The sequence below is a fragment of the Momordica charantia genome (genome assembly GCF_013281855.1).
Source record: "Momordica charantia cultivar OHB3-1 chromosome 1 unlocalized genomic scaffold, Mcharantia_2.0 BLBB01000001.1, whole genome shotgun sequence".
Taxonomy (NCBI): domain Eukaryota; kingdom Viridiplantae; phylum Streptophyta; class Magnoliopsida; order Cucurbitales; family Cucurbitaceae; genus Momordica; species Momordica charantia.
In genome coordinates this window covers 5,974,773-5,987,741 of record NW_028275157.1, presented here as the reverse complement: position 1 = coordinate 5,987,741, position 12,969 = coordinate 5,974,773, and the positions used below count along the sequence as shown (strand labels likewise).

The 12,969-nt window shown below is 38.8% G+C and overlaps 1 non-coding gene across 1 annotated transcript; it reads left to right on the top strand.

The window, feature by feature from the left end:
• The first annotated feature begins 5,227 nt into the window (after window positions 1-5,227).
• On the top strand, window positions 5,228-5,334 carry LOC148213169 (small nucleolar RNA R71). The gene has a single exon (XR_015793014.1). It is a non-coding gene; the product is annotated as a small nucleolar RNA R71 (small nucleolar RNA).
• Window positions 5,335-12,969: the final 7,635 nt, after the last annotated feature.

Here is a 12,969-nt window from a genome sequence, read left to right as displayed (position 1 = left end):
GAAGTTGTTGAGGATTTTCAGCCCTAAACTCACTGTTTTGAGGTATATTAAAGGTGGGTAGTTGCTGAAAATTAACATAACCATGTGGGCTTATTATAGGATGTTGTGTAGGAGCTTGGGATGGAGGACATTCAAATGTTTGAAGCGGGTTTCCTCCCCTAACAGCAGCTAGCCTAGAATCTGAACCTATGTGGTGTTGGAAGTTCTCCAATGGTGGAAAAGGAATGCTTGTGGCATTTGGAGCTTGAGTAGAAGAGGTAGGAAGTGAAGTATGTTGAGAAGAGGAAGCCATAGATGTAAGCAAATGCTGGAAATTTCTTCTTCTTTGGTGGTGGCTGAAAATCGAAAACAAGGGTGATGAAGGGAGTGGGTTTTGCCGAAAAAACAAGGGGGAAGAAGAGAGTTGTGGGGGTTTTGGTGGAGTTGTAAAGCTTAGGCAATGGGTCTATTTAAAACTTTCCCCAAACTAAATCCTAAATGGAAAGGGATTGACATTTAAGTTCAACTAAGTTTCTTAAACCTAAAAGGAAAAGAAAACAAATTTGAATACAAAATAGGATTAGGGAAACAAAATTTGAAGAGAAGTTTTTAAAGCTAAATCATAGAGGATTAATGTTTGACCCAAGATAAAGCCCATATTATCGAAAATTAAAACCCAAACCGTGAAGGAAAATATTTTCGAATTGCTGGAAAAACAGGGCAGGCGCCAGGCGCATGCGTGATTTATTTTCGCAAAGGGCAGGCGCCAGGCGCCTGCGTAATTCTCTTTTTTTTCTTTTTTTTTTTCAACGTTTTTTTTTTCTTTCTTTTTGTTTTTTTCAACGTTTTCAAAAACATTCTCTTAATAAGAAAAACTTTATAATTAAACAACAAGAAAATGCAAGATACAAAGACTTCCTTCCTTTAGTTTTGTTCTTTCAAAAACGGATAAGAAGGAAAAAACATTTTTCGCAAAAATTTATTGACGTGAAAGTTGAATAGAGGTTTTTCCTCTATCCACTGGTTCTCCAAAATACGGCTTATGTCTCTGCCCATTTACTTTAAAAACATTTCCCTTAGAGTCAACTAGATCCACTGCCCCATATGGGTAGACTTTAAAAATTTGAAAGGGACCAGACCATCTAGACTTAAGTTTTCCAGGGGAAAAGTTTCAACCTAGAGTTGAATAACAGAACCAGATCACCTTCTTGAAGATTGTTCGGCCGAAGATGCCTATCGTGCCACTGTTTAGTTTTTTCCTTAAACAACTTAGCATTCTCATAAGAAAAGTGCCTGTGTTCTTCTAATTCCAACAATTGTAACTTCCTCGCTTCACCTGCAGCCAACAAATCAAAATTTAATTTCTTAGTAGCCCAAAATGCTTTATATTCTAGCTCAAGAGGCAAATGACATGCTTTTCCAAAAACTAGCCTATAGGGGGACATGCCGAGGGGAGTCTTAAATGTTGTCCTATATGCCCAAAGTGAATCATCAAGCTTAAAAGACCAATCCCTACGGTTAAGATTTACAGTTTTTTCTAAAATGTTTTTTATCTCCCTATTAGATATTTCGGCTAACCCATTCGACTGAAGATGATATGCTGTTGCAACCCTATGACGCACATTGTATTTAGTCAGTAACTTTTGCATAGACCTATTCACAAAATGAGCCCCCTCATCGCTTATCAGACAACGCGGGGTTCCATAACGCGTAAAAATGTGCTTTTGCAGAAAACGAATGACAACTTTGGAATCATTGGTAGCAGTTGCAATGGCTTCTATCCATTTCGAAACATAATCTACTGCTAACAATATATAAAGCTTACCATTAGAAGATGGAAATGGACCCATAAAATCTATACCCCACACATCAAATATTTCAATCTCCAGGATCGGGGTTTGAGGCATTTCGTGGCGTTTAGATATATTACCTGTCCGTTGGCATTTGTCACAAACCTGGGCAACTTATGTGCATTTTTGAACAGAGTGGGCCAAAAGAACCGACTTTGCAAAACTTTGGCTGCGGTTTTGTGTCCTACAAAATGTCCTCCATTTGGAGACATATGACAAGCGTCTAATATCGCCTCGTGCTTTTCTTCTGCGACACACCTGCGTAAGATATTGTCAGGTCATATCTTATATAAAAAAGGCTCATCCCAACGATAACATCGAACTTCATTTAGAAATTTCTTTACCTGTTGCTTGTTGAACTCATAAGGAACTATTCGACTTACAAATAATTTGCTATATCGGCATACCACGGAACTGAATCAACTCGCAAGAGTTGCTCGTCAATAAACTGTTCACGTATAACAGTTCCATCATCACAGAGCGGGGATTCCAATCTAGACAGGTGATCAGCAACTTGGTTTTCAGTACCCTTCCTGTCCCTAACTTCAATATCAAACTCTTGAAGTAACAAAATCCACCGTATCAAACGTGGTTTAGCATCTTTTTTAGCAAATAAATATTTTAAAGCAGAATGGTCAGTAAAAACAATGACTTTTGTGCCTATCAAGTAAGACCTAAACTTATCAAAGGCGAACACAACTGCTAACAGTTCCTTTTCAGTAGTAGTGTAATTGAGTTGTGCACCGGTCAGAGTCTTACTAGCATAATATACAGGATGCAAGATCTTGTTTTTACGTTGTCCTAACATAGCTCCTATTGCATAATCACTGGCATCACACATGAGCTCAAAAGGTAAATCCCAATTAGGTTCGATAATTGTAGGAGCTTAACTTAGAGCAACTTTCAACATTTCAAATGATTTTAAACAGTCATCATAAAAAACAAATGGTCTATCATGTTCTAACAATTGACACAAGGGTTTAGAAATTTTAGCAAAGTCTTTTATAAAGCGGCGGTAAAATCCCCCATGCTCTAAAAAACTTCTAATCCCTTTGACATTTGTAGGAGGAGGTAGCTTTGAAATGATGTCTATCTTAGCGTGGTCTACCTCTATTCCTTGCTTGGAAATTTTGTGACCCAAAACAATACCCTCTTGTACCATGAAATGACACTTCTCCCAATTCAGGACTAGGTTTGTTTGTTCACATCTCTCCAATACTCTCTCCAAATTAACTAAACATGCGTCGAAAGAATTTCCAAAAATAGAAAAGTCATCCATAAAAACTTCTAGAATATTTTCTACCATGTCAGAGAAGATGGCCATCATACACCTCTGAAAAGTCGCGGGTGCATTGCATAGTCCAAAGGGCATTCGCCTAAAAGCGAACGTACCATACGGACACGTAAATGTTGTCTTCTTCTGGTCTTCTGGAGCAATAGTAATTTGATTATAGCCCGAATATCCATCTAAAAAACAATAGAAATCCTTACGTGCCAGATGGTCGAGCATCTGGTCAATAAACGGGAGAGGAAAATGGTCTTTCTTCGTTACCTTGTTGAGTTTTTCAACAGGATTAGTCACATCTTCCGGTCCTTCTGCTATCTTTTCAAGCTCTTCTTCAATCTCTGTAACTAACAAGTCATAAAACTCATCAAGCATAACAGGATTCAAGCTAGTTATAGCAGAGCACTCTTCAAAGTCTCCTGGTAATTTCATGGCGTCTAGAACGTTAAATTTAACTTCTTCATTATTTACCCTCATTGTAATTTCTCCCTTCCTCACATTAAAAACTGTATCCCCAGTGGCTAGAAATGGTCTTCCCAAAATAATGGGAACGTCTAAGTCCGCCTCGCAATCTAGAATGATAAAGTCCGCAGGGAAAATGAATTTGTCCACCTGGACTAAAACATCTTCTATCTTTCCCTCAGGTCTTATGATAGATCTATCTGCTAGTTGGAGGGTAACCGTAGTAGGTCTAGCTTCTCCTATGCCTAAAGATTTGAAAACTGATAATGGCATAAGATTAATGCTAGCGCCTAGATCACATAATGCCCTGCCTAAGTTTGTTCCTCCTATGGAACATGGAATGGTAAAACTGCCAGGATCGTTACATTTCATGAGTAGCGGGCTGCCTACAGCTTCACTACTACATTTTGTCATGGCTACCAGTTCATGCTTTCCTATTTTTTTCTTCCTAGAAACTATATCTTTCAAAAACTTAGCATAATTTGGCATCTGTTCTAGAGCATCTACTAATGGTATATTTATATGCAATTGTTTTAAAATATCTAAAAATTTTCTAAACTGGGAATCATTATTTTTCTTAACTAATCTTTGTGGAGACGGGGGAGTAGGGGTAAAAGAAGGTTGTACCTGTGGAGGAACACTCGGGGTGTCCTCATTACCTTTTATAATATTTTCTTTTTCTGGTGTTGTTGGATTTTCTGTTATCTTTACAATTGGTTCAGTGGACGGAATCTGTACATCTGTTGTTGGCATTGTTGGTCCATCATATGCCAGTCCACTCCTAAGGGTGACAGCTTTGCACTGTTCTTTCCCTTTTCGTCTTGGTAATTCAGTATGGCCTGGAAAAGAACCTTGTGGTCTATTCTTCAATTCATTGGCGAGCTGTCCCAATTGGGTCTCGAAATTCCTCATTGATGCCGCTTGGGATTGTATCACTGCGTCTGTTCGGGCCATGTTCTCCTTCATCATATTCTCAAGATTTGAGTTGTTATTTTGAACTGGTGGAGTCTGTGTTCTCTGATTGTACTGCTGTTGCGGTGGTGAGATGTACTGCTGTGTAGGTGGAACATAGGGCTACTTGTTCTACTGGCTCTGCCCTTGATTAAAACCGCTCGAACCTCCTTGACCTCCCCATTAGAAATTAGGGTGGTGCCTCCAACCTGGGTTGTAGGTGTTCGAATATGGGTTAAAGGTCCTATTGTTCCCATGTCCTACATAAAAAATGGAAGCAGGGTTATGTGGACAATTATCATAAATATGGTTTTCACTGCAAAATGAACAAATGAGATCGTTTACTTGGCAAACAGGGGCAGGAGTGCAATAATCCGACTGCACAGGTTGTATCGGCGTGGCTAATGGATTTTTTATTCCCACTGCCATCTCTTTTAGCCTCTGGTTCATTGTAACCATCTCTTTTTGCATCGAGGTCGCAATGTCCAGAGCCAAAACTCCAGCTGGATCTTGCTTCTTTGGTGCTGCCCTAGATCTTTGCGAACACCATAGTTCGTTGTGTGAAGCTAAGTCATTTAGGATGTCAACTATCTCGTTGAATGTCTTCTTTGTAAAGGCCCCATTGGCAGCATTGTTTAGCATCATCTTAGTAGGATGATCTAAACCTCTAAAGAAATGTTCTATCTGGATGCATGCCGGCAAGCCATGGTTCGGACATTTCCTGATGAGTTCTTTAAATCTTTCCCACGCCTCGTGAACAGGTTCACGATCATACTGTCTAAAGGAGATGATCTCCTCTCTGATATCAGCGTGGCGAGTAGGTGGGAAGAATTTTATTAAGAACTTCTCCACTAACGACCCCTACATGGTGATGGATCTCGGCGGAAATGCATTGAGCCATGCTCTAGCTTGGTCCTTCAAAGAAAATGGAAAAAGTGTTAGTCTCAGAGCATCGTCGGTTATACCAGGTAATCGAAATGCATTTGCAATTTGAATGAATGATTTCAGATGATCATGTGGATCCTCGTGTTCCTGCCCTCCAAAATGTCCAATTGTCTGCAACATTTGGAACATCATTGGTTTAAGCTCAAAGTTTGCGTGGGCTGGAATAGGGTTGACTATCCCTGAATCAAAGTTCTGAAAAGCCGTGGCGGCATATTCTCGCATTGCCACGTCTCTGTTGTCCGCCATCTGGATATGGTTGAATTCATCATTTCGTGCATGATCCCTCATATTACCGTTAACAGCAGGTGGATCAACCGGATCACGAGGTGGAATATCTGCCATTGATGTGCTCGTACTTTCTACCTCACTTTCAGGACTGATTTCACCTTCTCTCTCTTTTTGCTTTTCTAGTTGTTTTCGAAGTCTTCGCTCCTTTCGAGTTTTTCGAAGGGTCCGCTCAATCTCAGGGTCAAGGGGTAGAAGAAAAGATCTTGTGCTCATGCACTTTAACTTACCCTTGTGAGATAAACGACCAAAAATATAGAACAAAAACGGTGGATGGAAATTACACCCAACAACAATTCACAAAAATAAAAACTAAAAGAATTTGAAAATAATTTTAAAACTAAAGTCCCCGGCAACGGCTCCAAAAACTTGACTGGGCGTTTATGCTGAACGCACGCACTAAGCGTGGTAACAATTATATATATGCAAGCGCACACCTGTCAGAGTAATATAAAATGGATGGAGTATCCAAGTATCGATCCTCAAGGACTTCTAAATAATTTCCAAACTCTAAAGTTTTAAAGAATAGTGAATGTTGAAATGAGTGATTCTTGTAAAGTGGGAAGTGGTCACAAATAATGGTTTTGGATTTGGGATTTGGACTTATAATAATAAAACCTAGCCCGAATTACTTCAAGTTAGCCAACAAAGAATCAAGGACATGCTAAGGACAATATGCATTTTACTTTAGAAACCAACGACTACGCTTCTCACTTGACTTATGTCTAAGCAAGTTCAAAGTCTTAAGACATTCCCTAATATGTCTATTATGAGATATATCTTAGTCTTAGGATGGAAATAGTCGCAACCTCGGGTTAAGGTCCTATGTCTAGGCTACTTAAGCGGAACCCTTATGTCTAAGGCGCTCCTCTCCTCGGTTTAACCACTCAACAATGCAAATAAGCAACCTTTTCAGTATTGACTTGTTAAGACTTACAGTGGCCTTCTCTAAATCCTAACTTTTTGGGAAAACATGTTGAGCAATGAATGGAAAGCAAAAACACTACTTCTTAGCAACTTTTTTAGACATAAAAGGCTAACTATCCATAACCGGGCTAGAGACGGGAATTTAGAAAGACATATTGAAGAAAATACAACAAGTAAAATGGTTGAATGTGGAATGCATGTGTGAAAAACAAAAGTTAACTAACGGAGAGTTTTTATCGGGATTGAGAGCTTCGCCCTTCTCTTTTAAGCAAGGGGGAGTGTCACGTGCTCTTTCCTCCAAAAACACAACTCTCTTAACTAAAAATAAATTAAAGGCAAAGGGAAGGTAAGCAAAGTGCTGGATTTTTATATATTTGAATAAGTAGAAAATAACTAAGTACAAATGGAAACAAAACAAAGCTCAATAAAGGAATGTAAAGTGCTCGGGATTTAAAAACGAAAAGCAACTAATGAAAGCAACTCAAAAGTACTTAGAAAGCAACAAAGAAACACTAAAAATGATCAAGAGAAGGAAGCAAGGCTTGATGAATTTGGTGGAGAAGTTGCTGGAATTTATAGCTGTGCAGACTTGGTTAGGTAGGTCCTAAAACAATGGTGAATCACCCATTTCCAACTCTTTTGACTGACCAAATCGTGCTCAAACTGATAGTGGAACACTTCTTCTACACGTATGCATCGGTTGGAACCACCAAAACGCATTGGAAGACGCGTTTCATTAAGGGCAAAGTTGGAAGAAAACCAGTTTTTCTGCAGGCACGCAGGCGCCTGGCGCCTCCCATGAAGGTTTTTCCGTCTTTTTGCTTCTTTTGATTAATTTGCACTCCCAAATGGTCCTAAAATGTCATAAATACAATATAAGCCAACCACAAACCATAATATATGAATTTTGCATGAATTGGAACTCAAACGACCGAGAAAAATCCGAAACAAAGCTGAAACATAGTAAAAACAGCATCTAAAACCTTCTTTTTACGCATGTAAACAAGAGTAATCAGCAGAACTTTAGGATTACCATGTTGCTTCATTTATAGGGTTCGCGAAATCCCTTAAATTAGGTTAACCTAACCCCTCCGTTGATGAGGTCGTTGGACTGTGGGAGTTTACGAGCTGGGCCGCTTCCACTGACGGGAGAGCTAGGAAGAGGGTTTGGCCATTTGGCCGAGCCTTGCTTGGTGCCAAGTAGGGGTCGGGGTCGAGCCCTGGTCGGCCCATGTGGCTTGGCCCCTCCATTTGGCCCTCGCTTCGCCGTTTGGCTTACTTGGGCCTCTTCGATTTGCTTACGTTCGTTTCTTCTCATTTGACCGAATCTTATCCCGTAACAATATATATGCCAATTATCGCTAAGTCTGCTCGCTTTGGTAGACGTATTCTATTTTTGAACTCTTCTAAAATATGAGCTAATTATATATACATCTCCATGTATTTTTTTTATTCCTAAAAAAAAAGTTTTTTATGAAGATCCACGTGAATTCCATATTTAAAAGGGTTTTTAAAATGGAAATTTTACAAAATTAGTCTTCGTTCATTTGCTCAAATAATGTTCTCTCCTATCATACACTTAATTAATAATGTTAGCAATGATTCTACTTCTTTAGGGAAAAAAATTGATTCTGTTTGGGGAAGGGAATACCCTGGACACATGGAGAACCCCTATTGGTGCTCCAAGATGGCTCATGAGTCATGCCCAGCTCGGATAGCCGAGATGGCCGCCACTAACGTCGACAAATGCTAAGTATGAGGGCCAAGGTGAAGCTGGCCCAGGTCTGACCTACCGGGGAGCTCGGTAGGGGCCGATGTGAGCAACTCTCTGCGGCGTGATTATCGGGCGTAACCGTCGGTCCCGAGATTACCGGGTGTAACCGACGGTCCCAAGATTACCGAATGTAACCGTCGCGAGATTAGCGGGACTACCACCCATAAGTAGAGGACCTCACTCCCCGATCAGGTCCGCCCAAGTGTTCAGGTCGGTCCGGAGGCCGAGTTCGAGCTGCAATCTAGAACACACTGTTGTGCACATCTTTGCATAAACAGATTCCAACAAAATTTTATCTCGGTTTCAATATAAAACCATTTTGGAAATTTAAAAGAATTTAATATTTAGTTTAGTTTGATTTTTTCAAACTTCTAAATTATCATTAACACCAATATCTCAGTTTTTCTCTTCTTTTAATTAACGATCTAGGTTAATTTTATATTTAGTTTAGTCTATTTGGATTATCATATCTACGTCAAAATATTTTATATTTACGCCACCTGGATATTGATTTTATTTTAACCATACATTTTTAACTGCACTATAGCAAGAAATTCATTTTCATCCCATTATATTTAATTTAACACATATTATTAAATTTTCAAAATTTTTTTTAAAGAAATTTTCAATTGCTATATATACACACACACAAATTATAGGGACGTTATAATATTATATTCTTTTTGCAAAACCGATCTTTAATCAGAACTCCCCTTCAATAGATCATATTTCATATATTATTTTTGTTAAACCATATTTATAAATTTTTGAAATAACAATTTTGACAAATTTGTCCTTCGTTCACCAGTGGATATTTTAAACTAACAAAAATAATATTCGTTCGTTAATTTGTTTTCACTTTTCAAATTCATACCCTCAAAATTAATATAAGACAAAATATAAACTAAAACTACAAAATTACACGTGGAAGGCGAGTGTTTTTTACCTGTAATAATAAAAATCTTGGTGTTGCAGCTTTCTCAAACTTTTCTCTCTTGAATTTATCTCTTTTGAACTCTGTCCCTCGTGAATTATTCTCTCCCTCTTCGTTATATTGCTTTTGTTTTAACTTTTTTCTATAAAATATTTATCTTCTTTCTTTGTATAATTTTCTCTCCTTAACATATATTTTATCTGCGATCCCTTGCAACATGTTTTCTTTCTCACTTTAAATTTAAAGAGTTCAAACACCAACATTGTTGTTGCGCCTCGAAATTGCTGAGCTCGGATGTAATGTAGGTCGAATGTGCAGGATGAACCACGGCCAACGGTCTAACACCTTCCCAGAACAATCTTGAGACCTGCAAAACAAAGTTAGCACTCCGACGAGCAAGTCAGTTCTAGTCCGAGCTAACTTGCCGAGTCTATCTAGAATTGTGTAACTTGCATTTAAGGCAAGGGTTTCTATTTATAGGAATTGGACCCGACAGGAACTCTGATACACCCTAAAAATACGGCGTGTTGTCGGGTTCGGAAGAAACACGTTTACGGACCTCGTTTAACGTCGGCTCGTTCTTTTAGCTCGGCCCATGACCGCCGACTTAAACAACCTTAGGAAAAATTCTAATTTCATCCACACATCAATTCGGCTTACCTCTTTGATCATGACACGTGGCAGGTCCAAGTTCGCATCCAACATTGGCCCCCACTTCGGCGTGGCGTAGGTCGGCTCGGCGAAATAGTTCGAGCTAAGCGAAGGTGGCCGAATCCACGCGTCTGCGGGTGACGTCACCGATGTCGTTAGCCCTAACTCCTGCCTAGAGAACTCAACCGTCGCCACGGGAATTATCTCTCGCTGGCAAATCGCATCCGTTCATTCTCCCCCGATCGGACGACTCTCGTGCTTCCAGGCTGTTCTATAAATGGCGGGGTATCTTTCATTTTCACTTTTCACTTTTTCACTCTCGAGTTTTCGTGTATCTCGGCCGTTTCTAAGTCAGGTACTCTCTCCTTCTTTCTTTAGGTAGTTCTTTTAAGCCTTCCCATTCAGGTATGACGATGAGTAGCTTGTCTAGGGATTCGTCGTCTGGGTCGTCTAGTTCCTCTAGTTCAAACGACGTTTTAGGGGATCCGAGCTTAGCTTCTACCTCAGGTAACCCTCGTGTCGAGGATAGCTCGGCAAACCCTAATATAGCCTCCACCTCGGAAAGCCCTAACCCTTGTCCGGTAGTTGAGCTCCCCCCCTCGACTTGCTCGGTAGGTAGGTTAGCGGAGCTCCGCAAAACCTACCTGATCCCCAATTCCATAGAGCTTAGGGTACCCAACATCCAGGAGCACCTCGACGACCCTCCTCCGTGCTCGGAGCATACGTTCTTTGGTGGGTCCTACGGGACGAGGATGAGGACAGACTCTCGATAGATCAGCTCCTAGTGGCCCACACCGTCAAGGCCTCTAACCAGGGAGAGGGTCGGTACTATTCTCAGCTCGGCGGAATGTAGGTCAGCTGATTAGGAACCCTTCCTCCAACAAAAATTGGAAGGAGTGTTGGTTCCTCGTCTCTGGCGAGTGGCTTCGGAAGGATGGATGGGGTGAGCCGACATGCCAAGTCCCAGTAGAGTTCGGGGATGTAGGTGAGTGTCCTAGCTGCGAGCTAGAGGGTTTTTTTTTGTCTTAACTTACGTATCCTCGTTGCTGACATAGTCCTGTTTGCAGCTCTGCCATCCCCCGTTCCGAGGATCAACAACAAGTCTTGGGAGATTATCAAGCGTGCCCAGAGCTGAAGTTTGAAGTACGCACTGTGGGGTGAAGCTCTCGTCTCGAACTCCCAGCTCTTCTCTTGCGGTATCAGTCCTCACGACCAACTAGACGAGCTCAAGAAACTTCCCAAACCTCGTCAGCACATAAGAGCTTCTTTACCTTATCAAGATTTGAATATTCTTTTCCAAGTCCTTCTAAAGCATTGACAATGTTAGTAAATCTAATAAATATATCGGAAATAGCTTCATTTTCATCAATTTTAAACATTTCATATTGATGAACTAACATGTTAATCTTTGTTTCTTTTACTTGACTAGTTCCTTCATGAGTAATTTCTAATTTATCCCATATAACCTTAGCAGTTTTACAAATCGACACCTTATTATACTCAACTTCATTCAAAGCACAAAACAAGCAATTAATAGCTTTAGCATTTAAAAAACATGCTTTCTTTTCAATTATAGACCATTCTTCTTTAGGCATTACAACTCTAACACCATCAACATCTTTCATTGGAATTTTAAATCCTTCTTCAACAACATCCCACAAATCATAGTCAATAGAAAGCAAGAAAATTTTCATTCTATTTTTCCAATAACTATAATTATTACCATTAAAGAAAGGAGGCTTAGTAATAGATTGACTATCGGTAAAAAGGATGAAACCTAAAGTTGTCATAGCTCAAAAACAATTAAGTTTATCAAAGAAGAGCAACCTCGCTCTGATACCAATTGATTTTATTCTTTTTTTTTTATCTTCTAAAACTATTGAGATCTAAATAAAATACTAAACCTATAATCAAGTTATTGGAATCTAATTTAATTCTTCAACTTCAACTCCAATAACATTTTTGGAAACATAAAAAAGAAGCAACTTGATTGTGTGCACGTGCTTCATTCAAATAACTATTATATTAAAAAAGACATCTATCCAAAGTAATTCCCTCGTTCTCTTAAATTGGTATGGTTTATGACAATCAAATATGACAAGAAATGTACATAATTCGAATTTTATGTCTCTCTTCGTTTTTATGTTGAGAGAAAGATTTCGGTTTCATTTGAAATTTCAAAAAGATAAAGCAAATAGAATAGAAAAGGAATTTTCCATGCTTTATGGTGAAGAAAAATTCCCTAAAAAGAAAGGCTACAATTTAGCTAACCACTCTTTATTAGGTTCTTTTGAATTTCCATTGAATTTTGCTTCTTTTCAAACTATTTTGAAGTGAAAAAGAATAATGATACTTGTATGTGCCTCACTATCATTTTCTTTTCACACCCATCATATATATAAGTTTGGAAAAATAAATCCTTTACCAATCTTCTTCCGTTAGGGGTCGTTTGTTTCGTAGGTATCGACGATTCCCACGTTTTTTTTTTTTTTTTTGCAGTAATATAGGATACTCGAGTATCCTAAGATGTCCATACAAGATCAATTTGAGTTGTTTTAGATGCCCTTTTGAAATATGGGTTTCCGAAATTCCCATGTTGGGGGCATCCTCTCTTTACGTTTTTGGCCCTTGATTCTTTTTCATATATTTTCATTCATCAATTATCTTTGTTCTTATTTTTTAATTTTATAATTTAAATAAATTAATGTACTTATTGACTAATAAACAACTCCATGAAATTAAGTATATTTATATATAAAACATAAACTTCAATTAAATTATATAATATCTCTATTTATTTTTATTATTTGGAAGGCATTATTACAAATAACATTTATTATTTTAAATGTATAGTTTTAAAGTAACATTTTTCTTAACGACGAACATACATTTTGTAACGCCCCGAGTTCCTCATGTTAGTTAGGCT